Genomic DNA, 6,342 nt, shown 5'->3' on the forward strand with positions numbered 1-6,342 from the left:
AAGTCTGGTGTAATTCTGATAGGCCTGCCTTTATATGTTACTTGACCTTTTTCCCTTACAGCTTTTAATTTTCTTTCTTAGTTTTGTGCATTTGGTGTTTTGATTATTATGTGACAGTAGGAATTTCTTTTCTGGTCCAGTCTATTTGGAGTTCTGTAGGCTTCTTGTATGTTCATGAGCATCTCTTTCTTAGGTTAAGGTAGTTTTCTTCTATAATTTTTTTGAAGATATTTACTGGCCCATTACCTTGGGAGTCTTTACTCTCTTTTATATGTATTAACCTTTGGTTTGGTCTTCTCATTGTGTCCTGGATTTCCTGGATGTTCTGGGTTAGGAGCTTTTTGCTTTTTGCATTTTCTTTGACTGTTGTGTCAATGTTTTCTATGATATCTTCTTCCCCTGAGATTCTCTCTTCTATCTCTTGTATTCTGTTGATCTATGACTCCAGATTTCTTTCCTAGGTTTTCTATTTCCACAGCTGTCTGTCTTTCTTTCTGATTTCTTTATTCTTTCTATTTCCATTTTTAGGTTCTGGATAACTTTGCTCATTTCCTTCACCTGTTTTCCTATAGTTCATTAAGGGATTTTTGTGTTTCCTCTTGAAGGACTTCTAGCTGTTTCCCTGTGTTCTCCTGTATTTCTTTGAGTGTGCTATTTATGTCTTTCTTAAGGTCCTGTATCATCATCATGATAAGTGATTTTAGATCTGAATCTTGTATTTCCAGTGTGATGGTATGTCCAGGACTTGCTATGGTGGGAGTATTGGGTTCTGATGATATCAAGTAACCTTGGTTCGTGTTGCTTATATTCTTACTCTTGCCCTGCATCATCTGGTTTTCTCGAGTGCTGCCTGCCCTTGCTAAATCTGTCTGGAGCCTGTCCTTCCTGTGATCCTGGTTGTGTCAGAACTCCACAGAATCAAGCTGTCTGTGTGATCCTGTGATTCTGGGATCCTGTGATCCTAGGCTTGTTAGAGTGCCTGGGGGTGGAGCTCCCTCTGGGTGTTTTGGGACTGGCTGTGTAATTTGTACTCAAGGTCTGCTCAGGGCACCAGCTGGCCCAGACAGACTGGAAGCAACCTGAGCCACTGGGCTGGTAGTGTTCCTGTGTGCCTGGTCCCACTGGTCCCAGTTACTCCCGGTTGTGTCCTCCTCACCTCTGATCCTGGGCATGTTAGGCACCTGGGAGTGGAGATTGCTCTAGGTGTTGTGGGACTGGCTGCGGAACTTGAGCCCAAGGTCTTCTCAGGTCAATGGCAGGCCCAGACAGACTGGAAGCAACCCAATTTTATTTTTTTTTATTATATTTTTTACAGTTTCTTATCCTAAATATTTGTTTGTTTGTTTTGTCATCTACAAATAGCATTAAAATAGATGATGGAGTTGTTGTTGACAGAGTTGCAGGTAGGAAACAATAAAGCTTTTCTAGGGAAGATTTTGTTTGTGGATAGTCAGGTTGCAGTGGTAGGTCATGCTTGAATATGGCTCCTCAGATGCTTTCTGAGATAATATTTCCTGGAATAGTTTTTGTTGCACATGGGACAGGGGTAGGGCCTCTCCATAATGTGATTTTGTTTGTGTCTGTTGAGTTCACATGGGTGGAAAAATTTCTATGTACATCCAGGCTCATTGCATGCATAAGCCTTCTCACCAGTGTGTTTCTTTATGTGGTCTACGAGGTGGTAGGACTTTGTGTAAGATTTATTACAATCCTGGTGGGTACATGAGTACTACTTCAAAGGACAAGGGTTCTTCTGGGACACAGAGCTCGGGGTCTTGAGGTATAACTTCATCTCTGGAAGTTGTGCCTGGACCAAACTGTAAGCTGAGGGGTTTTTATGAGGTTGTTTTTGGATCAAAGGGGAACTTGAAGGATATGAGGGTTCACCCACATATGGGGCTTGGTTACTAAGTGAAGTCACCTGAGGATCAAGGCTTTCTCCAATATTGGGTGTTCCATTCTGACTTGGGTAGACATATTGCTCACATAGATCCTCATCTGACCCAAGTATAATGTCTCTTCAGAACTAGGAATTGTCTCTGAATGGCAAAGCCAGGTTGTCTTCTGCACTGGATATTGTCCTCTTAGACCCATGAAGAGTTGTATCAAGACTGGAGGTTGGCATCTGAAAGTCAGAGAGAAGCTGGCCACCAATTGGACTTGTCACTTGGGGATTCACAATCAAATCCTGGTCACATCTGTAGCCTGATGTCTGATACCCAGAGAGGGAGTGCTCACCACTGAGGAGATTCTCCTGACCATTGCAGACATTCTGACCACTGAAGGATTTCATTTGGTCATTTGTCTGGCCACAGGTATCTCTCATCTGAGGCTCATAGACAGTCTGGTATCCATTTGGCAGTGTCATCTGGTCTCCATTGAATCCATTATCAGCTACTAGGTTACTCTGCTGATCCCCAAAATGATGCTGTTCAGAAGAGGTGGTTATGATTTTATTGGGATGAAGGGCCTGGCTATCACTAGGTACTGTCATCTGACTCCCACAGAGAGTCAGATGCCCTCCCTTCCTGGTTGTCATATGACTGTAGTAGGTCTGGTCACCATTGAAAGGTATCTCATGGTCACCACTGAAGGTCTGGTCATGTACAGAAGCAAGGAATTGATCCCAATTTGGGTCCTGGCCTGCATGTCTTCCAGAGAGAGCAATTTGATGATTACCAAAGGTAATCCTCTGACTCTCACACATGTCTATATTTTGAATCAAGAGAGTCTTGTCAGAATTCAGTGTCCTCATCCAGGAGCCTTCATTGTAGAGAGTCTCCCTGGTGTCAAGTACTGCTGTCTTCTCCACCAAAGGGAGGCATGTCTTGGGGGTGTTGTTGAGCTGCATATGTTGAGGGTCTGCAGGGGATTTTTTTCTGCTCAGAAGAAACAACTTGCTGGTTCAAAGAAGAGGTCTCACCTGGCTCCCCAAAATGAAAACCAATGGCTTTTCCTGGATGTGCTGTTGAGTTCAGAGTATAGGCTGTCTCCTGTGTGCTATAGGATGCAGATGCCATCACCGTTTGTTTCCAGGTAGGCATCTCTGAGCTCTGACCAGAAACAAGCTGGCTGGACTCCACAGGGGAAGGCTGGGTATTGTAGGTTCCTCGCTGGGAAGCACCTGTGTTTTCTGCAATCTCAATATAGGCTTCACAGAAGGCCTGGGAACTGTTCAAGTTCCTCAAAGTCTGCAGTCCTGCTAATCCAACCATAGCTACTGGAAGATGAAAAGTTCAGTAGTCTTGTAGTTTTGCAGTCTTACTATAGAGATCGTCTCACCTCGTCTTTTCTATAGGCTGGAAACTAGAAACAGTAGGCTCCAATGCCAGTGTAGGGATGGATGTGTGAACCAGCTGAAGATAAGCTGAAAATGGGTCAATTTTATTATTTTTTTAAGTTACAAAATATTTTTTATTAAATTAATAAGTTATTTTAAAATATACACCTCAGTATTGACATTTTTAAGTCATCAAAATAATTTACAATAGTTAAATACCTCTTAAATACACATGATGTCTTCTGAAGCTAAAAGTAATATGCACTAAACCAGTTTTAAAAATCTATTTGGAACATAAAACATGAAAGAAACAGAAGAAAATTCTCTTATGAAATCCTCTATGAAAGAAATTTGTGACAGGCTCCTGAGTAGAGAGAAGCCATCCCATCTCCAAGGGAGAATACTCAGCGAAACTGTGGCTTCATATAATGAATTGGGTAGAGTTTCTTCTATTTCTATTTTGTGGAATAGTTTGAAGAGTATTGGTATTAGGTCTTTGAAGGTCTGATAGAATTCTGTACTGAACTCATCAGGTCCTGGGCTGTTTTTAGTTGGGAGAATTTTAATGACTGCGTCTATTTCTTTAGGAGTTATAGGATTGTTTAGATGGTTTATCTGATCCTGATTTAACTTTAGTATTTGGTATCTGTCTAGAAAATTGTTCGTTTCATCCAGTTTTCCCAATTTTGTTGAATATAGGCTTTTGAAGTAGGATCCAATGATCTTTGGAATTTCCTTAGTTCCTATTGTTATATCTCCCTTTGACTTATTTCTGATTTTATTAATTTGGATTCTGTCTTTGTGGCTAAGGGTTTATCTATCTTGTTGATTCTCTCAAAGAACCAGCTTTTGGTTTTGTTGGTTCTTTGTATAGTTCTCTTTGTTTCTACTTGGTTGATTTCAGCCCCGAGTTTAATTATTTACTGCCTTCTATTCATCTTGAGTGTATTTGCTTCTTTTTGTCCTAGAGCTTTCAGATGTGCTGTCAAATTGCTGGTATATGCTCTCTCCAGCTTCTTTTTGTAGGCATTCAGAGCTATGAGTTTTCCTTTTAGCACTGCTTTCATTGTGTCCCATAAGTTTGGGTATGTTATGCCTTCATTTTCATTAAATTCTAAAAGACTTTAATTTCTTTCATGACCAATTTATCATTGAGTAGGGCGTTGTTCAGCTTCCATGTATATGTGGGCTTTCTGTTGTTTTTGTTCCTATTGAAGACCAGCCTTAGTCTGTGATGGTCCGAAAGAATATAATGGATTAATTCAATGTTCTTGTATCTATTGAGGTTTGTTTTGTGTTCAATTATATGGTCAACTTTGAAGAAGGATCCATGATACTCTGACAAGGTATATTCTTTTGTTTGGGGGTGATATGTTCTGTAGATATCTGTTAATTCTATTTGATTCATATCTTCTGTTTCACTGTGTCTTTAGTTTTTTCTCCATGATCTGTCCATTGGTTAAGGTGGGGTGTTGAAGTCCCCTACTATTGTTGTGTGAGGTTCAATGTGTGCTTTCAGGTTAAGTAATGTTTCTTTTACAAATGTAGGTGTTCTTACATTTGGAGTATATAGGTTCAGAATTGAATATTCATCTTGCCAGATTTTTCCTTTGATGAGTATGACATGTCCTTCCTTATCTTTTCTGATAACTTTTGGTTGAAAGTCTATTTTACTGGATATTAGGATTGCTACTTCAGCTTGTTTCTTGGGGACATTTGCTTAGAAAAAATTTCCCAGACTTTTACTTTGAGGTAGTGTCTTTCTTTGACACTGAGTTGTGTTTTCTGTAGGCAACAAAATGCTGAATCTTGTTTACATATCCAGTCTGTTAGCCTATGTCTTATTATTGGGGAATTGAGTCCATTAATGTTGAGAGATATTAAAGACCAATAATTGTTACTTCCTGTTACTTTTATGTTAAAGGTGGAATTATGTTTGTATAGGTCTCATCTCTTAAGTTTGTTGTGCGAAGATTAATTTCTTGTTTTTCATTGTGTGTAGTTTCCCTCCTTTTGCTAGAGTTTTCTTTCAATTATCTTCTGTAGAGCTCAGTTAGTGGAAAGGTATTGTTTAAATTTGGTTTTGTCATGGAGTATCTTGGTTCCTCCATCTATGGTAATTGATAGTTTTCCTGGGTGTAATAGCCTGGGCTGACATTTGTCTTCTTTTAAGGTCTGTATGACATCTGCTCAAGATGCTTTTAGAGTCTCTGTTAAGTCTGGTGTATTTTGATAGGTCTGCCTTTATATCATACTTATCAATTTTCCCTTACTGATTTCTTTGTTTTGTGCATTTGGTGTTTTGATTATTATGGGATGAGAGGAATTTATTTTCTGGTCCAATCAGTTTGGTGTTCTACAGGCTTTTTATATGTTTATGGCCATCTCTTTCTTTAGATTAATGAAGTTTTCTTCTATAATTTTGTTGACGATGTTTACTGGCACTTTGAGTTTGGAATCTTCACTCCTATATCTATTATTCTTAGGGTTGATCTTTTAATTATGTCCTGGGTTTCTTGAATGTTTTGAGTTAGGACCTTTTTGCTTCATATATTTTCTTTGACTGTTGTGGCAATGTCCTCTTTGGTATCATCTATGTCTGAGTTGTCTCTTCTATTTCCTGTATTCTGTTGGTGATGCTTGCATTTTGACTCCTGATCTCTTTCCTAGGTTTTCCATCTCCAGGGTTGTCTCCTTTTGTGTTTTCTTTAATGTTTCTATTGTTCCATTTTTATATCCAGGATGGTGGTGTTCAGTTCCTTCACCTGTTTTTTTGTTTGTTTGGTAGGTTGGTTGGTTGTTTTTTGTTTGTTTATTTTGCTTTCCTGTTATTCTTTAAGGGATTTTTGTATTTCCTCTTTAAGGGCTTCTACTTATTTACCTGTGTTCTCCTGTATTTCTTTAAGGGAGTTATTTATGTCCTTAAATTCCTCTATCATCTTCATGAGATGAGATTTAGATCAGAATCTTGCTTTTCAGGTATGTTGGGGTATCCAGGGCTTTGGTTGGAGAACTGGGTTCTGATGGTGCCAAATTGTATTGGTTTCTGTTGCTTATGTTCT

The 6,342-nt window shown here is 39.2% G+C and overlaps 1 pseudogene; it reads right to left on the reverse strand.

The window, feature by feature from the left end:
* Positions 1-1,450: 1,450 nt before the first annotated feature.
* Positions 1,451-3,215, reverse strand: LOC116090935 (annotated as a pseudogene).
* Positions 3,216-6,342: the final 3,127 nt, after the last annotated feature.

This window comes from Mastomys coucha, chromosome X, assembly GCF_008632895.1.
Source record: "Mastomys coucha isolate ucsf_1 chromosome X, UCSF_Mcou_1, whole genome shotgun sequence".
In the NCBI taxonomy this organism is placed as follows: Eukaryota; Metazoa; Chordata; class Mammalia; order Rodentia; family Muridae; genus Mastomys; species Mastomys coucha.